This window comes from Natator depressus, chromosome 25 (assembly GCF_965152275.1).
Source record: "Natator depressus isolate rNatDep1 chromosome 25, rNatDep2.hap1, whole genome shotgun sequence".
Lineage (NCBI taxonomy): Eukaryota > Metazoa > Chordata > Testudines > Cheloniidae > Natator > Natator depressus.
The window spans coordinates 8656710-8678822 of NC_134258.1; positions in this window are offsets into that span (position 1 = coordinate 8656710).

Sequence of the window (22113 nt, forward strand, 5' to 3'; positions counted from 1 at the left end):
ATCAAGGGAGCTGCGGAGACAGGTTTGACAACCCAGACTCTTTTGCTTCGCTCCAAGGAGCTCAGAGGCTTGGAGCCAGACTCAAAGCCTACTGGAGCCTTTCTGCGGGCCGCTGGGTGTTGGACCAGGCCCCCGAAACACGGGTTGATCTTCAAAGGTGCAGCTGCCACTCTCGGCCCTGTCAAAGAAGGCTGGTGACTGCCTCGTCTTCCCTGGGCTTCCCAGGAGGTTGGCGGTGGACTGAGCAAATGTCTTTATCCCCCAAGGACATGGATCCAGGTTTGCTTGTCGCAACCGCTGCTCCATGGGCAGTGTGATCCTTCCAGACCATCACTGGAGCCACTCTAGCTACCTCCCACACCATCGATCGGTTACTGAGGCTCCCATCCAGCAATGCACGTCCGCCTGGGCTTAGTTTTAGCCACAGGAGACTGCTCAAGTGCTTAAACTTAAGCGTGTGCTTGCTGGACCACAGCCTTGGTGCCATTCCCAGGAGGACGGGCTAAGATGGACCCAGATTCCCAGGTCTGCTCTCATTTGGGAGAGTTTGGCTCCTGATCTGAACTCCATAGCCTGGACCAATCATTGATCGATATATATTTCCTTAGAGAAATATGGCCCAATCACAGGAGAGTCTTACAACCAAAGTTATCTGTGGTATTTATATACCACTTCCATCACAGAAGCATCAGAACAGCGACTAGGTCACCTTTTCTCTCCCACTGGCCCACAACTTGTAACCATCCCTGGATGGACTGCGCATAGATCCCTCTGGGGTCACCCACTACCCCTGCTCCATCATGCGGCCACGTATCAGACCAGGAAGCACCCGAATGCACGAACATCACAGTCCTACGTCTGGAGCTCTGTGGCAGTCCAGGGATTGTGACTCAGTCAGCCCCGCACAGCATGGCAGTGGCAGAGAGAATCCAGGTCTCCTGATTCCCAGGCTGTTCCAATCCACTAGGCCACGCTGCCTCTTTATCTCTAGTTTGTCCCCCCTTCCTAACATTTCCTTCTTCTCTCTCCTTCTCTCTGCCACTTTCCTTCTCTCCTACCACCTTCTTGTTCCTCCTTTCTGTTTTCTCCCTCCTTCCTCTGCATCGTCTCTCGCTCTTTTCCCCTGTTATCAGTCTACCTTTCTTCTGTCCTCCACTCCAGCCCATTCTCCCTCCTTTAACTAGCTTTTCAGTCTTTTAATTAATAATAAATGCCAAGAGGCAACCGGAAGATTCACAAGTCAGAAGGGAATCGGACGGATGAATAGACCGAACGGAACCAAACGCGATCAAATAAAAAAACCCTAAAATGCAGCTCTACAAAAATTCACTCCCACGTAAACGATCAATTTCATATATCGCTGAGCTCACATAAACCCGGGAAGAGCCAGGGAAGGTAACTGTAGATACATGCGCAGGTCTGAATGCGGCTGTGAATAGACACCATATTTCCATTCCGAAGGCTGGCGCTTTGAACACAGGTGCCGTTCGGAAGCACACAGCTTCAGAGTGGAGGCCGCGGGTAGGGGGCTTGGAACATGATGGGTCTGTCGAGGCCTCGCTGCTGTTCGAGAAGCCAGTGCGGCTCCGAAGCTCAGGGCTCCTGCAAAGGGGAGGAGGCAGAAGGTACAGGAAACCCCAGGGTAGCCCACAAGTCAGGCCCGAGGGGTAAAATCCTGTCTCCACTGAAGTCAAGGGCAAAACTCCCATTAGCACTTTGTTCATTTGTGTGACAGCAGCATGTCAGGGAAATGACTGAGAGGAAAGCCGATCCCCGTCGTGCGAGGGTCTCTGCCCCAAAGAGCTTATCATCTAAACGGGCCAGAGGGAGGCCACTAGGATGTCTTGTTATCCCCATAGTACAGGTGAGGGGATGGAGCGCGGGGTGGCAACATGATGTGGCTAAGGTTATACCAGGAATCTGTGGCAGGGCTGCTGTTGAACCCAGCTCTCCTGCAGCCTGTGCCTGACTCACAGGAGCGACTTCCTCTTACCTTGTTGCTTGTGTCAGAGGCACCCAGAGCAGCTGGGCGCCCAGCCCCCCTTTGTCTATCTCCCCCTCAGACACTGAGATCTGGCGCATCTCTTTGAAACCGGTCTACAGAGATTCTCCTGCAATATCCGTCCCCTCTCGTCTCCAAGTCCACTCAAGAGACAAGCAGCGTCTCAGACATTTCACTCCCGAGCAGTCTGCGTGAGCTTTGGAAGATAAAATCTTCCCTCGCTTTAATTTAGTTTTTACTTTCCCCTTCACTCTTGCTCCACTCCGTCGGCCTCTAATTAGCACGAGGCCATTTAAGACTTACTGGCTTGATCACCAACAGGACAGCTGGCATCTTGAAAGGGTGTTTTTGAAGCCTGGCGGCCCATGGCTCTCTGACCCTTCCATGATGACCCCGCTATGGTGCAGTCTGCATAACATCATCATCAGACGGGGAGGTTTCTTGGCTGGAGGAGGGGAGACTGCAGGAGACACATGAGCACAGTGACCCTATTGCAGAGGAGGGCAAGCCTGTAAGAAGGCAGCTAACCATTTGGGGGATGCCTGGCCATGGCCCTTCACGATTATTCAAGGCTCTGGGGCACTTTTCTCAAAAGCAGGGATGTTAGCCCTGGTGTCCCGGCGAGATCGCAAGGCCCCAGTTCAGCAAAGTACTAAAGCCTGAATAAGAATAATTAATAATGAATAATCCTCTCCCCAGCTGATATAGTTCCTGGGAATATCAGCTGCTCTTAAGAGAGAGAAATCACGAGCCATGGGACCTGTGCACCAAGTCAAAAGCTGTCGCCACCTCTGTCGCTATAATTTTAGTCTCCTTAGATTTCAGGCCAACAGTAAATGTAACTGAGTAGTCTGTGGACACTATTAGTGGGAGCAGCAATTCCTCATCAATCCAGACTGAATAATTAACGAGAAAGGCCTCTCTCAGCTAAGGGGCATTGCAAGCTGCAGACAGGGGTTTGCTCTCTACATTCATCAAGGAAACAAGCCGCAGATGGACTGGAGAGATTGGATCTTTTCCTGTGAATCAAAACCTCACCATCTCTATGCATGATCCCCGGCACTGCACATACAAGTTAGGGGTCCAATCATGTACGCTGACCAGTTAGGATTCACCTTGACACCCCCTTTCTTTTCAACATGGGTTGTGTCTACCTGGCTCAGAACGACTCCTGTCTGGAAGACTCTTGGGAATCCCTGGTTTATATCATTAGGGAAGGACACATTCCTTGATCATCACTATAGGAACTGTATGATAGTAACCCTCAGAGGCCCCAATGACTGTCAGGGCCCCATTGTGCAAGGTGCTGTACATACACATATTGGGAGACAGTCCCTGTCACAAAGAGCCTACAGACTGCATAGATCAGACAGACAAAGGCAGGAAGGGTAAGCAGAAGCAGAGAGAGCTACTTCCCCTTTCCCGCTGCCAGTTCAAGAACAAATCTGGCTGTCAGCATCTATGAGCTGCCTCACTCTTCTATTGCATTTCTCACCCCTAGATCTCAAAGCGCGTCACAAATGGGGCCGGCTCATCAACCCTATTTTGGTGCAAAGGAATAAAGTTGATGTAAAGACACCTTTAACCTCCCCCACCTACCGTCCAGCCTCTGCACCCAGGAGCTGGACCCATGCTGCTCGCTGAGGATTGGAGACAAGGAAGCACATGTGCAAAGCGCAAGCATCGCACGTGTGCAGACAGCAGTAAATCCTGGGTGCAAATGAGCAGAACGAGCCGTTTGCCATGGCTGCAATTAGCCGTTCAACCCTAACTCACCATTTCCATGCATGAGCCGGGGCACTGCCCATGCAAATTAGGGATGCAATCAGATTTAAGCATATATATATATATTAAACCAGACCCCTAATATCCCAAAGACCAGAACTGGCCGTGTCAACGGCAGCAATGGCCTCCCCCCAGCGCTGCAAGCCGCTTTAATTGATCCCATGCTGCTGGCAAATGCTTGGACTTGCAGTCCCCCTTTACTTTCTTAAGTCACATCCACGCTCCAGCCTGGATGCCCTGCTGTGATCTAGCAAGTGTGCAGGGAAATGTAACATCCCGGCCAGGCTCAGAGCAGAGGCCGGCCTTCACTACCAGCAGCCTCTCAGGCAAACGTTAACAAATAAAGCGTTTGGTCTACCTGCAATATAATTACACACAAGATGAAGTGGGAAATATACCTTACATTTAATTAATAACTAGGTGCAGTTAAAAGTACCCTGCATGCTCCTTCTCTGACGGCAAGAACACCGTGTGCTGTACTTTCACCTTAATTACTAGCTGTCTCCCGTAGGGCAGAACAATAAGGGACAAGACATTTTCCTTCCCGGCGAACCCGGCTCGCCTCTGTAAGTCAGCCTGCAAACAGTGCTCATCCATCCACTAGTACCCCAGACCACCAGCCTCCTTGCCCTCCCATGTACCGTTCCCCCTGATCACCAGCCTCCCTGTTCTTCCAGGCACCACTATCCCTACCCACCATCGGTGTTCACCAGCACTTTCCACGAGTGCATGTTCACCACTACTTCCTTGATTGTGGAACACCTTTGTTCCATGGTGACTTCTTCTTGCTGGTGCACCTATTCACCAGTACTTCCCCATGCGTGTAACACTGGTGTGATCCCTTTTTACTGCTGCATTTATTCACCAGTACTTCTCTATGTGTGTAACACCATTGTGATCCCTTTTCACTGGTGCACCTGTTCACCAGTACTTCCCTGCTTCGAGCGTGTAACACCAGTGTGATCCTTTTGCATTTGTGCATCTATTCACCAGTACTTCCCTGCTTCTATGAGCGTGTAACACCAGTGTGACCCTTTTGCACTTGTGCAGCTATTCACCAGTACTTCCCTGCTTCCTTACGTAACACCAGTGTGACCCTTTTGCAATTGTGCATCTATTCACCAGTACTTCCCTGCTTCCTAAAGTGTGTAACACCAGTGTGATCCCTTTGCAGTAGGGCAGCTATTCACCAGTACTTCTCTGAGTGTGTAACACCAGTGTGACCCTTTTGCAGTTGTGCATCTATTCACCAATACTTCCCTGCTTCCTTAAGTGTGCAACACCGGTGTGATCCCTTTGCAGTAGGGCAGCTATTCACCAGTACTTATCTGAGTGTGTAACACCGGTGTGATCCCTTTGCACTAGGGAAGCTATTCACCAGTACTTCTCTGAGTGTGTGACACCGGTGTGATCCCTTTGCACTAGTGCAGCTAAGCACGAGTATTTCTTATCTGACCATCCCGAATGACTACACACCCTGAGAGCTGAAAGCATTAGGAGAAAAGTTATGGACTGAAACTAGAATCAGAATGCAAATGGCCTGACTTGGTTCAGTTGCCGTAACTGCTCCATGTTTAATTATTCTCACCTAACACAAACAAACAGCTCCAAATGAAAAAAAAAAGAAAGCATGCTCTCTTCTTTTTTGGTCAGCAGCAGCAAGAATAGACAAAGCGTCTTGTATCTATGGCTGGATAATTAGATCTAGGCTGAAATGATGAAAAGATATTTGGAAGCTTTGAGGCAGAACTCTTTGAAGCTGTAAATCCTGTGAAGACAGCATCACTGCAAGGGCCTACTGAGAGATATTTACTTAGGGCCAGCCTTCTGTCACACACAGTGAGCGAAGCCTATAAATAAACAGGTTACCCAGCACCAAAGATTAAAGTTTCACCGCAGAGAAGTCAAGCCCTGTGCTCATGGGGCGGGGGTGTGTGCATCACTTTGGTGATTTTGTTTTCTGGTTGGCTTCAGGGATTGTGTGTGCAGGGGGATGGGGGAAGGAAGGAGAGAGAATGCGTGTGTGTTTCGAGTGTGAGCTGCGTGGGTGGGGCAGGCTTTGTGTTAGTGTGGTTTGTATGTGTATGTGCAGTGATGTGTTTCTTTGTGTATTGTGTGTGCGCTATGTGCTTCTGTCAGGGTGGGAGAGCATGGGAAGGGCATGCTTGTGTGTGGTGTGTGTGCATTTCTTTGCGTGCAGGTGTGTGCTCTGTGGATGTTTGCAGGTGTGGGAATAGGGCCACCGAATAGCAAGTGCAAAAAATCGGGATGGGGGTGGGGGTGGGGGGTAATAGGCACCTATATAAGACAAAGCCCCGAATATCGGGACTGTCCCTATAACATCAGGACATCTGGTCACCCTAGGTGGGAAATGCATGTTGATTTGTGTTGTGTGTGCGTTGGTTGTATGCTGTGTGTGTGTGGTACCTGTGCATTGACTGGTGTAAGTATGATTATGTCTGTGAGTTCAGCTGTGTTCTGTGTGTGTGATAGGTATATGTGGATAGACTTGTCTGTGGTTCTGCGTGTGAGTTCAGCGCTCTGTGTGTGTGTGTGTGTGTGTGTGTGTGTGTGTGTTACTGGTGCATTGACTTGTATGTGATGATGTGTGTGAGTTCAGCTGTATGGGGGTGTGTGTGTGTGGTACCGGTGCATTGACTTGTGTGTGAGTTCAGCTGTATGCTGAGCGTGTGTGTGTGAGTGTGTGTGGTACTCGTGCATTGACTCGTGTAAGTGTGGTTAGGTGGGTGAGTTCAGCAGTGTGTGTGGGACATGTGCATTGATTTGTGTGCACTGTGAGCAGGCGTGTGAGGGTAGGTGTGAGCTCTGCATGTGTTGGTGTCTGAGCGTGCACGGTGCGGGAGTCGGTCTGTATAAAGGGTCGTGGTGCGGGCATGCCCTCTAATACCAACAATGACGATCGTTACTCATTATCCATCAGGCCTCCGCCATATTGACCTGCTGGGTTATACACAAAGGAGTCCACAGACGGCTTCAGCCCCAAACCCCAAGTCAGCATCAACACCTCTCCCATGCTCTGTCTTCCCCTCGCTTTTCGGTCTCTGCCCCTCTTTCTCCCCCTCTCCACCCCCCGTTCTCCCTCCGCCGCTCACCCCCTTTCCCGCCTCTCCCCGGATTGCTGCAATCTCCGTACTGAGCAGCAGACTCACGAGCTAACTGGAAATGGCCCTGAAGACTGACCAGAGGGGTTCAGGCTGCACCGTAACAAGCTGAGTGAGCCGAGGGAGGGGGGACGGGGAGAAGATCCAGCCTGTGGCTGCAGCAAAGGCAGCAGCTGGGGGCTTCTCACCCCCGACTCCAGCCCACCTAAAGCACCAAGAGGCCACGGGGCTCTTCATGGGGGCAGGGCCCTGGTTTCCCTCCCTGGGGTGAGCTCCCATGTTCTCTCTGCACCTCAGGATGGAGACACCCCTGCCCCCTTCACCCCCACATACCCTGCCCCCTTCACCCCCACATACCCTGCCCCATGATGCCCCCATACCCTGCCCTCTCACCCTCTACCCTGCCCCCTCACGCCCACATACCCTGCTCCCTTCACCCCCTACCCTGCCCCTTTCACCCCCCTACCCTGCCCCCTCACCCCCACATACCCTGCCCCCTCACGCCCCCTACCCTGCCCCCGACTGCCATACCCTGCCCCCTCACACACCCCTACCCTGCCCCCTTCACCCCCTACCTTACCCCCTCACTGCCATACCCTGCCCCCTTCACACCCCCCTACCCTGTCCCCTGACCACCATACCCTGCCCCCTCACTGCCATACCCTGCCCCCTTATGCCCACATACCCTGCCCCCTTCACCACCCTACCCTGCCCCCTTCACCCCCGATCCTTCTAGCAGCCAGGGGCCTCTGCCCTGCACCCTCAGCCTGTGGGCCTTCCCCTTGCCAAGGGGCCCTCCTTTGGGGCTGCGCCGGGAATGCACCGGCTCTGATGTGTGTGATCATCCCGCCTACTAGCGGCAGGAGCCAAGAGACAATAAAAGCCCTGCTACTGCCGAGGGAGAACGGAGACGCCTCTTTAACTCCCTGCGGGTGCATGCTGGGCGTTTAGCCAGGGGCATGCTGAGGCCTGGTTCCGTTCCCCTGGGGAGAGGGTGATATTCGGGCTAAACCCTTCCCTCCCTGGGACGATCTGGCCTGAGGCCCAGGGGGGCTGCGCCCACCTCTGGGACATGGCCACAGGCTCTTATGAAATCCTGAGCCCAGAGCTCCCCAGCCGTCTGCCTCCTTTCCACCCCGCCCAGGTGCCGTCCACTCAAGCTGGGCAAAACAACAGTCACACAATCAGGCGAAGGTTTCTAACCATCAGAGGAGTGAAGTTCTGGAGCAGCCTCCCAAGGGGAGCAGTAGGGGCAAAAAAAGCAAACTGGCTTCGAGACTGAGGCTGACACGTTGAGGGAGGGGATGGGATGGTGGGACTGCCGACGGTGGCACGTAGCTGATCTGCAACTGCTAGCAGCCAATATCTCCAGTGGCCGGTGATGGGACACTAGCTGGGGAGGGCTCTGAGTTGCTGCAGAGAATTGTCTCCCAGGTATCTGGCTGGTGGGTCTTGCCCTTATGCTCAGGGGTTAACTCGTCACCATATTTGGGGTCAAGTAGGAATTTTCCCCCAGGTCGGATGTGGGTTTTTCGCCCTCTTCTGCAGCATGGGGCACGGGTCACTTGTAGGTTTCCTAGTATCAATGGTGGAGTCTCTGTACCTTGAAGTCTTTAAATCATGATTTGAGGACATCAGTCACTCAGCCAGAGGATAGGGGCCAGTTACAGGAGTGGGTGGGTGAGGTTCTATACCCTAGACATCAGACTAGATGAGTCTGTGAGTCCGTAATCAGGGGACGTTAATAAGGAAAAGGGAGTTCCACTGAAATGGAGAAAGGGGCCTGCAGTCGGAGCCTAAACAGAGCTAGGGGCGGGGTCTGCTTGGAGAGGAGCCAGATGCTTTGATTCTGCCGAGATAAAATGCCCAGGGAAGCGCTGGCAGCCAGAGAGAGGAGACCAGCAGCAGCAATGCCCCTGCCCTGGTGTGTGCTCCCCCCGGAGATGGGGGCAATTCTGTGGAGACCTGTCCTAGGGCAATTCCTTGGGCATGACCATGAGACAGATTCCCCCAGTACCTTCTCAAGCCAAAGGGACCCTGCCGTGGAGATTCCACTCCCCAGCTGCCATGGCTGGAAACGACCCTCCTTCATAAGCACTTTTTGTCTACGGATCTCAAAGCGCTTTACCAAGCACATCAGTAGCATTAGCCCGAGTCTACAGATGGGGAAACTGAGGCACAGCCAGGGGACATGACTTGCCCAGGGCACCTTGCAGCATAGCCGGGAACAGAACCCACAACTCTGGTGTCCCAGGCTGCTGTGTGAATCACTAGGACACACTGCCTCCTCTGTTCAGCTACTCTGACTGATGGGCACTTTAGAGAGGCGCACACAATAATCAAGGCCCCTTTAAGATCCAGCCACTCTGTGGGAGAGCAAGCGGGCGGGGAGTGGGGGAACAAGAAAAGCAGCCTTTGTTGGGCCACTGGAGCCAGAGAAACAGCCTGGCCCCTCCTGGCCCCAATCTAGCAATGCCCCCTACACCGACCCCAACAATCAGCGGAGCGGCTGGGGACGTTTGATGTTTGCAGTGTCAGCGACCGCAGCATTGAATTCCCCAGGCCACCTGAAGGGCCCTGAGCCAGAGCCGCTCAGAATGCGGGCACCCCGCAGGATTGTGGGAAGAGACGTTCTTTTATTCTGGGCCACTGGCAGGGGCATTGGGGAAGCGCAGGGTGGGGGGGGGGGGCGTTCAACCAACCAACTGGGTTTCTTTACGTTAACCCTTCCGGTGCCGAGACCACACTTGTGCTGTGCGTGGCACTAGGCTCCGTTGGGGCTCTCAGTGCCCCTGCAACCAGCTGAAGCTGGTGAATTTTGAGCCCGTAAGTAACATCACTGCCGTCCTTCTGTGCCTCGGTTTCCCCACTTGTAAACGGGGAGGGGGGAGTAACAATCCTTCCTAACTGTGTGTAGGCTGGGGGTACCTCCAATTTCCAGCTCTGGCTGAGCGAGCATGCTAAGAATAGCAGTGCTCTGAGGTGGGCAGCATCTCAGCCAATCCCCCAAGTACACACCTGGGGTTTGGGACGGGACTGTACTGGCTGGCTAGTCCAGGCATCTGCAACTACACTCCTACTTATAGCATGCTAGTTCGCTTGGGTGTATCGACCGGAACTGGAATTTACCCCTCCATTCTGGGGTAGATGTACCCCCATGAGCTCTTCAGGACAGGGGCTGTCCCTCCCTGCAGGCGGCACCCAGCCCAACGGGGTGCCCGGTCTCGGCTGGGGTCTGTGCTGCTGTATAGATCACAGCAACAGTTCCCTTCAAGCCCTGTTCTCCAAGGCAGAGGCTCATGCAGGTGAATGCACCCCTTACTTCTAATTAAGCCCTAGCGTAGCTGCCAGCCACCAACCCGACTTGTACTAACGCATCTGCTAAGACTTAGCAGAACCCTGCTTTTATCACCCTCTCTGCCTCAGTTTCCCATCTGTAAAATGGCAACAGTAATGCTTCCTCTGTCTGGCCAGCCTCTTTAGAATGTGAGCAACTGGGGGCAGAAGGTGCCTCTGGCTCTGCACTTGGGAGGCTGTGTGGCCTAGTGGATCGAGCAGCAGCCTGGGACTCAAGAGACTTAAGCTGTGTTCCTGATTCTGCCACTTGCATGACCTGGGGTCAGTCATTTCAGCCTTGATCCACACACGGGCTTAGGCCTAAACTGGGGTTTAGGTGCCAAAGTCCTTTTGTGCATATGGGTCTGTCTATGCCTCAGTTTCCCTTATCTGCAAAATGGAGATCACCTGTGCTGACCGCTTTCCTAAAGCACTTTGCAGTCTACTGATCAAGGACTGCGGATTATTATTGTACAGCGCCTGGCACAGCAGGACCCCGATCGCAAGTGACAAGAACACGGTGGGAGTCCTGCACTGGGCCAGGACAGACTGGTGACCCCTCCCTGTCTGTGTCACTGAGCCCATTTCTAACACACCTGACTGTTGTTTTGCTGGTGACTCCCATTTCTACTCCTCTTTTTTATTCTCACCTCGGTGGCGATTTTCCCTTTTATAATTGAAATATTTGGGCGCGGTTCTAACTTCAAATAAATAATAAACACAGCCAGTCCTCCTCTGGCCCCCAGATTCAGCAGTCAGCCACTCTTCTTACCATGCGCCCCCTTGCCATCCTACTGGATAACACCCCATAACTACCCCTAATGAGCCAGCCACGCCAGGCTCGAATGGGGGTTCTCTTCATGCAGAAGAAAACTCTCCATTCCCACTGCGGTTAACAGCTCGGATTTATTTGGCAGTTGAATTTGGAGTGATTTTCAGTGAGCCAGCCAGGGTGTTTCATTCCCCCCCCCCGTTGTCTAAGCGCTCCGTGTTTGACAAAGCTTTTCTGATCAGCTGTGGGTGTATGTTTCATTTCAGCCTATAACCACATTGAATCTCAGGGCTTTCAAAATCAACGCAGAGACACAGCTGAGGCAACGATTGCTCTTTTCCACCAGACTTTCCTCCCCCCATCCAATTTCTAAGATACCACTCCAAGATAGGAACTTTCTCCAGATTCCCCCCGCCCTCTGCTTACCTAGATTGGTCTCTAGCCAGTTTCATCAGCGTCTCTGCTGGGAGAGTTCGCACTGATGCCCCGTCTGGTTGGATTGACAGCCAATCAGTTCATAATTGTCTCCTGCTTCATTTTGAAAGGAGGCAGCTGGAGAACTGGCCTTAGGGAATCAGCCCGTTTGCAGAGCCGGTAACTAACCAGGTAATATGCTCTGGTTGGTCTGGTTCAGGCAAAGGTTAATCCTGCACCTAGCGCTCAGCCTCCTTCTGGGGTCGCTGGTAACAGAGACGGTTCTTACAGATAGCCCGTCCAGCTGTGAACATCTGGAACTTGAGTCCTCCAGGGACTGAAAGAAAATCAATTCGTATTGGCAGTTCTTGGATTAACTAAAAGGCCCTCTTTAAAAGGAGGTGATAAATGACTGGCGAGGAACATGAAAAGCTGGTCTGGGGAACATCTCTGTAGGGCTGTAAAGTTATTGAACACAGCAGGGAAGCTTCTTTAAATTGCTCCCCGCGATGTGTGCCTGTGTGCACACACGATGACAGAGACTCACTGCGCCCACAGACACCTGGTACGCAAACACAGTGCGCACACTTGCGTGGATACACACACACACACACACACACGCTCACTCTTCCTTTCAAGATACCCTGCCCTTAAGCGCCCGGTTCCCTGGGCACTGCCCAGTACCCGGACACAGCAGGGCAGTAGGTTTTGCATGTCTAGCAGCTGCTGTTAAAAATGCAGCATTTGTCAACCTTTCCCACAGGGGGGACTCTGAGACTTGCCAGTTTCCCCCAGTGCCATCGGTAGAAGGGGAACTGTGGGGTAGCTGTTGGGAAACGCCACCTCTTTCCTGGCAACCGACTGCTGCTCAATGGACCAATATCGATTCCAGGGGCTAAATTCTGCTCTCAAATTCTGCTCTTACAATGGTATCAAGACGGAGTGACTCCATGGAGGCCAATGGGATCTGCGTGGCCTCTGAGATTCGGGCCAGTCTTATTTACATGCCTAAAGATGGGCTTGGCCTCACTTCAGGCTCCAAGGTGTTGACCTAAGTGACTTGCCCAAGGTCACACAAGCAAGTCAGTTTCAGAGCCGGGAACAGACCCCAGTTTTCCTGACTCCTGTCCACTGGGAGATGAAGGGGAGACACATTCCCTGCCCTGGGGAGGCTACCGGCTAAACAACCTGGGCAATGCCAGAGTGGCGGCTGTAACTCCCAGCCCTAGATCCCAACCACTGCAGAGCTGTGGGGCGCAGCTGGGATGTGGCTTTTTGCACCAGCCCCATCTCTCCGGACAATACAGTTGAGGCCAGTAAAACCTCAGCTAGCAAGAGGCAGGGTGGATCTCGGACGGCATTTCCTTTTCCTTCCCTCTCTCCACCCTCCTCCTCGGCTAGGATCGTTTGTGTTATTCTCCTTTTTGGCCCAAAATAACCTAACAGGGTCCACAGCTCCAGTGCCTGGGCTGGGAAGGGCTGGCCAGAGCTGGGACTGTAAACAGAGGAAGAGCCTTGGCTCAGGTTTTCTGCCTCCCGCCCGGTTCTTGCTGGAAATCCATCCCTTTCTCGCCTCTCAAGAAGGAAGGTCAGGGCCGTATTCCGGAGCGGGTGCTGGCAAGGCAGGTGGCTCCCTGGGCGTTTGGGGAGGGGTGGGGCGATGGGGTTCTGTTGTCTCTTTTCGATACAAGAATGAAGGTGGAACGAAGGGGGACCGGGCTGGATCGGGGTGAGCAGGGGGAAGTGCGGAGGGAGGGGGGGCAGGAATCTTCTCCAAGATTGACAATGGGATTGGACAAGCAGCAGCTCAAGATGGGAGTAATTAACGTCTTTCTGATTAAAGATACTCAATAAGGCTGGGAAACCAGGTTTTGTCATCAACTTCCGTGCAATTAGTCGCTAAGTAACACATGGATATTTACACTGGAAGACCAGTCCGGGCCTCCTGTGCTCCCCAGTGGCGGTAGCCCAGCTCCTTGGAGTGACCTCACTGGCTACATGGGGGCAGGTGTCAGGGTCCTGCCCAGCTGGTGCCTCAAGCCACCCCCATCGGGGATGGCGTTATGCCAGGGGATTGCATCAGGTTTGTTTCCCTCTTGAGCTTCCTCTCGCAAGGCTTAGCCTGCCAATGCTGCTCCTGGCAGGGAAGGGAAAGGTGGCCTTGTGGGAGGGAAATGCTGCCCTACAGATCCTGCCCATCAGTGGGGGCACTGCCCCAGCCAGAGAGTGTGGGGGTGCTGTTTAGCCAGGAGGCAACAGGGCACTGTCCGGCCATGGGATATGGGGGCACTGCACACCCATGCTTAGCCAAGGATACGGGGTGGTGCCTAGAAATGAGGGTGGGGGGTGCTGCCTAGCCATGGGCTATGGGGGTGCTGCTCAACCATGGCCTATGGTTTGTACGTTCTGCGATTTGCTGCCCTTTGGTAGGATAAGAGTTTGCTGGCATTCGACAGGACAGGGCCCGTTACTGGACGCGATGGGGTGGGGGATGCTAACGGGAACAGGATCGGGTCCGTTAACAGGAGCCAGCGCCGACCCCAATCCCAGCAGAACATGCCCGGACAGCGGCTGCTCTGGGGGCTGCAGTTCGCTCCGCACGCGGCCGGGCTGCCCCAGATCCCGAGCTCTTGGCCAAAGGCAGGGCGGGCTGACCCTGGCTTTTCTGGCTCACCTAAGTGGTTGGGGGGGGGGCATCATGAGGGGCTGGCACAGGGCTGGGAGCCCCGTGAAGGACCATGGCTGGATGGGAGGGTCCTTGAGATCAAATTCCCCCTCCCAACTCTGGAGAGCCCCACCACTTGTGTCAGGCAAGGTGCTGATGTGCCCCTCTGGCTCCCCAAACCTCCCCCCACTGGATCAAAGGCTGATCTGGCCCATTCCCCGGGGACCTGGCTGACTCTGTAACAGCCTGAGACCTGCCTAGCGAGGCGCAAGGCCCACAGCCGCAGGCGGACTCCCGGGCCAAGTTCAGCCCCGGTGTGAAGAAGGCTTAACCCCGCGGGAGTCCATGGTGCCGTCGTGTTTCACCAGGGCCCTGGTGGCGTGGGTGAAAAGCTGCCGTCCACGGCACCACAGAGAGGAGACTGCTCTCTCGCCGAGGCTGTTCACTAGGCATGCTTGCGCACACTCATTTGCACACATACCCGCCCCACTCATGCATGCACGCCCTCACTTGCAGGTGCACACACGCATCCGTACACTCACACCTGCACTCGCACGCACACATGCTCACACACTAACCCAGCTCACCCTCCCCGGGGCTGCACCGCCCAGTCTCACTGAATCAGGCCCCTCAAGCTTGGGAGGAAGATGAGGGGGAAACCTTCTGCCCAGAATGCACTGGTGGGGAGGGGGGCAGAAAAACTTCTAAGGAGCCCGCATGCCCTTGAAGCTGGCACCCAGGGAATAGCACAATGGAGAGAACTCCCCTCCTCCCTCTCTCCATCCTCACTGGCTCCTTCATCTTCTCCCGGAGGGCAGGAGCCAGGCAAGTACCTGCCTGTGGGAGCTGCAGGGGGAAGGGAGCGATGTTGTGGGGCCGGGGGAGAGCCAGGTTTCTAATGGAACTGTCTCTGCCTTCAGCAGAGCTAACGGGTCCCCAGCGGGACATGAAAGGCCTGCCACGCTCACTGCGCAGCTGCACTAGGCCAGGGGCCCTCCAGAGACCATGGTGAGTCCCGTTTAGCCGCAGTTTGCGGGGGAGAGGGACAGCAGAACAAAAGGAAGGTCGGAGTAGCGGCCCGCCGGGGACCACATCTGCATCAGTGCCGTGTCTCTGATTTGTCATTGGCAGGGGCGCTGGTCTGAGAGAGCTCAGGCTGCCAGGAGTTGCAGCTGGGATTGTCCAGGGCACTCACAGGGCATCCTAGGTTAGTTAGGGTGCTGCTGCAGTCTGTGCTGTCATGGCCAGGGCACTGCTGCGGGGAAGCTCACTGCTGCAGTCTGCGCTGTCACGGCCAGGGCACTGCTGCGGGGAAGCTCACTGCTGCAGTCTGCGCTGTCACGGCCAGGGCACTGCTGCGGGGAAGCTCACGGCTGCAGTCTGCGCTGTCACGGCCAGGGCACTGCTGCGGGGAAGCTCACGGCTGCAGTCTGCGCTGTCACGGCCAGGGCACTGCTGCGGGGAAGCTCACTGCTGCAGTCTGCGCTGTCATGGCCAAGGGGAAGCTCACTGCTGCAGTTTGCGCTGTCATGGCCAAGGCACTGCTGCGGGGAAGCTCACTGCTTCTGTTGTTGTGGATGGAATTAGCGCTGTTTAAAATAGAAGTTGCCCCTGTCGGGGTTTTCAGCTGTAACAGCCATTCCTGGAGGGAAGCGTTTTATCTTCCCTCTCACCCCACCCTAATGAATTGTTTTAATTAAGGAAATGCCACTTCCACTCCAGACAGCCATTTGCCTGCAGAAACGCTGCTAATTACAGAGAAGGAAACACACCGCAGCTTGTGAGATCTGTGAAACTCGTTCCCAGGCAGCAAGGCGGGGTGGGGTGGGGGAAATGTGGATTTTTATCTTTAAAAAATATATGAGAAAGGAAAGAAAAACACATCGCTCTGCGCGGCTCAAAGGTCCCAGTGCTGGCTCCGCGCCCAGCAGGGGGCAGAACACTGAGCGCGTGGGACAGGCCCGAGGCAGCCGATTTCTAGGTTCGGTGCTTCCGGGGCGCCATTCAGCGGCTCGGATGGGAGCAGAGAGCAACGAGCACCCCGTGCTTCCGCACAGAACGACCTCGGCCCTGGCAGTCATTTTTAATAGCTCCTAACCTGACCTCCAGGCCCCATTGCGCCAGGTGCTGCACAGACAGCCCTTGCCCCAAAGAGCTCCCGGTCCAAACGACTAGCCCGTGGTCACCTCCCAGAACGCAGCCCTCCTGATCCCCACCCCGTGCAGCCCCTGCTGGACCTTGGTACCTAGCTCTGTGCTGAAGCACGGGGCGCCTGGTCTCTCTGCCACTATGCCAGCAGCCCACGAATCCTCAAATCCCGATCCCACACCAGCCCTCTCCCTCTAGCCTCTGGGCAAGGCCACAGCTGAGCCAAGGCACGAGCCAGCCGCTGGCTGCTAAGGCAGTCGACTTTGGTTCCAAGCTGCATGGAAAGGAGCCCAGGGCTTGGAGGACCCAGCGGGTGGCTTCGCACTGGGCACAGGGTACGTAGGTGAGGCACCAACCCCCCACCCCTTCCCAAAGGGTGCCTCTTCCTGGAACCCGTTTCTTCCTCCGTGCAGGGGAGGGAAGGGACGTCATGCCCGGCCTGCTCTACTGCAGGGGCACATGACCTTACCTTTGCAGGGGCACATGGACCATGAGAGCGGGAGGGGTGGGGGGGATGGCAGGGAAAGGTCAGAGTTTGAGGGCTGCACTAGTGATTCTCTCTCTAGTGCCTGAATTCCCCCTGGTGCAGGCAGGGACAGAGCAGAAGGGGCTTGCACCTCCTCTCTCCTGGGAGCTGAGGGGGTGGCTGTGCCCCAGCACAGGTAGATCGGAGGCCCCATGGGGCAGGGACGGTCTGTTCTAGGTCTGTACAACAGGACCCTGCTCCATGACGTCTTCCTCGGTGCTACTGCAGTGCAATTAATACATAATAATACCCTAACACAAGCTTCCTTGCAGCAGCTGACCCCAAGTACACACCCTCCTATCCCTCTGGAATGCCCCACAGCGACCTTTGAGCCATAGGGAAGGCTGCGTGGCTGGTTTGCAACAGCTAATGTGGCCGTTAGGCCCAAACCAACTCCCACTGATGCTAACTGCTAGCTTGCCCTTGACACCAAGGAGAGCTGGTTCTGCCCTTCTTAGCCACCCACAGAACGGATCCTCCTGGATCCAACCATCAGACTCCTCTGTTCCCCATCAGAGTGACCACAAGTCATGGCCAACCCCCTCCCTCCTGTCTGTTGCCCGGCTGCCCGGCACGGCGGGAGTTAACCAGGAGCCCTTCATTACCATGTCACCCAGATGGAGCATCAGGCTGATAATGGTGATTTAAACACAAAGTTTGCAAATGTCCTGAGCTGTAATGAATACCTAATTCCACAGCTTTGTCATCAGCCGGAAGGAGCTCCGCATTACTTTATGTTTTCTGTTAACGGGTTTCATGAATTTTAATGGCCAATTGCTGCTTTTTTTTTTTTTTCCCATCAACAGAATTAAATTCTCCACCCTGGTGGTCGCTGGCTGCCTTTTCAGCTTGCTCCCCGCCTCCTGCCGAATGAAATTCACCCCCAGGCAAAGATCCAGCAGCCAGGGCCAGCTTCCCCCACCTTGAATCCCACTTAAGCTGACTCAGGTGTCTAAGCCTGCGTGCTGGCCGTCTGCAGAGGGATGAGTTTCCTCCACAGACCAGAAGAGCTTCCCCCACTGCCCCTCGGACCTAGAACAGCTGGGTGTTCTAATGTACAGCCCGCGTGGCCCAGTGGGTGGGAGACGGGGGTTCTAATCCTGGCTGCGCTGTGTGATTTCGGACAAGTCACTTCCCTTCTCTTTGGGCCTCTGAGTATATGTCTACACCGCAATTAAAAACCCACAGCTGGGTGTAGACATCTGGGCGCAGGCTGCAGCCCAGGCTCTAGGCCCTTGAGAAAGGTCCTAGATCTCGGGCAACCTGAGCCCGAACGGTTATGCCGCAATTAAACAGCTCCACAAACTGAGACAACTGGCATGGGCCAGCCACGGGTGTCTAACTGCAGTGTAGACGCCCCCTCCGATCCCTCTCTACGCAGTGGGGCTGACACGTACTTTGAGAGGCCCGGAGTGAAAGCAGCTATGGAAGTGTTATTATCAGTCAGTCTAGTTGGTAATCCCGCTCCCATAGAAATCAAGGGGAACGTAGCTATTGCGGTGATGGGACACCAGGTGGGGAGAGCTCTGAGTTACGACAGAGAATTCTTGCCCTTGGTAGGTTGTTCCAATGGTTAATTACTCTCACGTAAAAATTTGCACCTTATTTCTATTCTGCATTTGTCTAGCTTCAACTTCCAGCCACTGGACCTTGTTGTCCGCTAGATTAAAAAGGCTTTTCTCTTCAAATTTTTCTTTCCCCTGTAGGTACTTGTAGACTGTGATCAAGTCACTCCTTAATCTTTTCAGTGTAAAGCTAAATGGATTTAGCTCCTCCAGTCTCTCACTATAAGGCAGGCTTTCTAATCCTTTAATCATTCTCATGGCTCTTCTCTGAACCTTCTCCAAATTTGCAACATCCTTGCTGAAGTGTGGACACCAGAACTGGACACAGTGTTCAAGCACTGGTTGCACCAATGCTCCCCCCTCCCACCCCCGCGCAAGGTAAAATAACCTCTCAACTCCTACTTGAGATTCCCCTGTTTATGCACCCAAGGATCACATTAGTTCTTTTAGCCACAGCATCACCCTGGGAGCGCATTATGCACCAAGACCCCCCAGATCTTTTTCAGAGTCCCTGCTTCCCAGCACAGAGTCCCCTGTCCTGTAAGTATTGCCCACATTCTTTGTTCCAAGATGTATGACCTTACATTTAGCCATATTGAAACACATATCATTTGCTTGCACCCAGTTTAGCAAGCGATCCAAATCGCTCTGAATCAGTGACCTGTCCTCTTTCACCACTCCCTCAATCTTTGTGTCATCTGCAGACTTGATCAGTGATGCTTTTATGTTTTCTTCCAGGTCAATCTTCCAGGGCCAAGAAGTGATCCCTGCGGAACCCCATTAGAAATACACCTATTCCATGAGCATTCCCTGTTTATAATTACATTGTGTGATCTATCAGTTAGCCAGTTTGTAATCCATTTAACGTGTGCCATTTTGATTTTGTATCCTTCTAGTTCCTTAATCAGAATGTCATGCGGTACCAAGCCATATGCCTCACACGCGTCTAAGTGTACCATACTATGCCCTTTGTCAAGCAAACTTGTATTCTCACTAAAAAATGATATCAAGGTAGCTTGACAAGCTCTGTTTTCCATAAGCCCATGTTGATTACATTACCCTCCTTTAATTCTTTATTAATCAAGTCAGGTATCAGCCACTCCATTATCTTTCCTGGGATCAATGTCGTTTGCCCTTTTAAAATATTAGCACATTAGCTTTCCTCTGGAACTTCCCCCAGGGATCCACATGTGATTTCTGACTGTCAGGAGAGTTAAACAGGTTACCGGGAGGTGGAGACCCTCCACTCCATCATGGGAGGTTTTTAAGAAGAGGTTGGACAAACACCTGTCAGGGATGGTCTAGGTTTCCTCGGTCCGCCTCAGTGCCTAGGGCTGGACTAGGCAACCTCTCGAGGGCCCTTCCAGCCCTGTATTTCTAGGATTCTGTGATTAAAACTCAGCAGGTAAGAGTCTGGAGAGTTCTTTATGTGGTTCCTTCAATACTCTTGGGTGCAAGTCGTCCAGACTTGCTGATTTTAAAATGTCGGATGTTAGTAGTTGCTGGTGAACATTTTCCTGAGTCATTGTAAAGAAGGGAAGCGACGCGTCCAAAGTCACACAGCAGAGCTGGGAATAAAAATCAGATCTCCGGGCTCCCAGTCCGGAGCTCTTCCCATTGGTCCACACTACCTGTCTACTAGAATCGTGGCAGACTGGGTAGCTGTGCACCTTCCCAGCACATCCCAGCCCTGGGGAGAGAGGGCAGCTCGCTCTCCAGGTTCCCGAGCTTTCCTCGTGAGTTAAAAGAACCCAGACCTGATGCTTCCCCAGTGGGAGGCGTTTGATCCCAGCCCAGCCCTGTCCCAATTCACAGCGTATTCTCCTCAACCCCACCCAACCCAGCCAGCTGGATTCCTGCTGTTTTCCTTCCACTCCTGAGTCCCTGATCTCCCTTCTGACACAGGCTGTGTGACCGACGCTTGCCCTGTCTCTGGGCACTGCACGAAGGCCCACTCCCTCTAAAGGGGCTAGATTCTGCCTTACTCCACCTGCTGGCTCAGGCAAACTGCCACGGCAGAACCAAACCAACCCAACCCACCTCACGGTGCCTCCTGCCGCCTGCGAACCGTCCCCAGCTGCCAAACCTTGCCTCAATTTTCAGGGAGGCTTTTCATTAGTACAGAGGAACCAAGTCCTAGGGGATCCCCCTTTAAGTTAATAATAATGCAGGCTGGCTGGGAGAGATAAAGTACAATTCCAGACGCATCTTGTCGACTGGAGCTTGTTCCGATGTTATTTAATCCATTTGAAGCCTGCTCTTCTGCAACCGCTTCCATGTTAACGATAATAAATCATCATTCACTGCAGCCAAATCACATTGTTTTCTTCAGACTATTAAAGGCCCCTTTTGAAGGCTTCCTCTTATTAAGGAAGATCGATGGGGCAGGAGGGAGAGGAGCTATCTCCAACAGGGATGGGCAGCGGCCGGCGCTGAGCACTCGGCCCGGTAACAGTGGCACGTCGCCGGGAATTGTCTTGGCAAGCCAGGGATGGATTGGCGGGGGGGCGGGGGTTTCCTAGTGCTTCAAACTGCCTCCAAGTCAATGGATGAAGGCAGCGTGATTGCCGGCTTTCTGCTGAGAGGCTGGGCACGAAGGGATCTGGCTGCCAGGGCCGCTTGGCTGTGGACTGCAGAGGCCCCAGCTAGGAGAGGTTGGCAGTGGACCAGCTGTGAGTTCCCCATTAACCCGCCCTCCTGCCTTACAGCACCTCCTGCTGGGAGAGGCTGGGGATTGACGCGGTCTTAACCTCGCCCCCTTGTTTTCATATGAACCCAAGAGTTATGGGGAGGGGCACAATACTAGGCCAAGGGAGGCTAAGCCTCCCCAAACCCTGACTGAGGTCCTACCCTCGCTCTCCGCTGAAGCTAGCAGGGGCTCAGATTGGGCCGGCGGCTTGGAGCTTGGGTCTCGGTGCGGCTGGGGGGGGGGAGGGCTGATGCTCAGGCCGGCCTGTGTGGCTAGGGCAGGCCGGCCGGCAGCCCGGGGCTCTGGGCAGGTGAAGCAGGCAGGCCGGTGCTCGGGGCAGTTTGGCTGCTGCTCCTCTGGCCACGGTGGGTCGGGAGGGCCCTCTGGTGGGAGAGGGGGGGTGAAAGGAGCGGGGTAGGGGCAGGACCTTGGACAGAAAGGCCGGAGCCGGGGGGCTAGCCTCCCTGAAGGGGGGGAGGTTCACGTGTCGCCCATGTGGACACCCTGTCTATCAGCCTTCCATGCGCAATTCCACTTCCCTGGCAGTCAGGACAGGTCCAAGCAGTCTCCAGGAGCCAGCTGCAAGCGACACACAGCCCAGCCGATGGCGGCTTTCATTTCCTCCTCTGGCTTCTAGCGGCGTTTGTTGGCAGGGCTGCGGGGGCCGGGCTCCCAGCTGCCGCGTGGGGGCACAAGGAGAGGCCTGGCTTGCAGGGAAACGTTCCAAACCTTCACTGCCAGGCAGGTCGGTGACACTTTGCAAGGAGTAGTCAGCCCGTCTCCATCTTACAGCCTGTCGTGGTTCTGAGAACATTGGCCCCGACCTGCGCGCACCTGTGAACGCACCCACACGTACTAATTCACCCCCCCGACACACACAATCACACACCCAAACATGCACACACGTACTCACACATGCACACACGGTGCTACAACACACAGTCCCGCACACTCCTTCCTCGAGTATGCACACGCGCTCCCATGACCTCTCACTCCCAATCACATCCCCAGCCATGCACACCCTTGCACGCACCCAGGCTCTTAAGCGCACACTCAAGGAAAGAGCCATGGAGCTGCTACATCCTCACT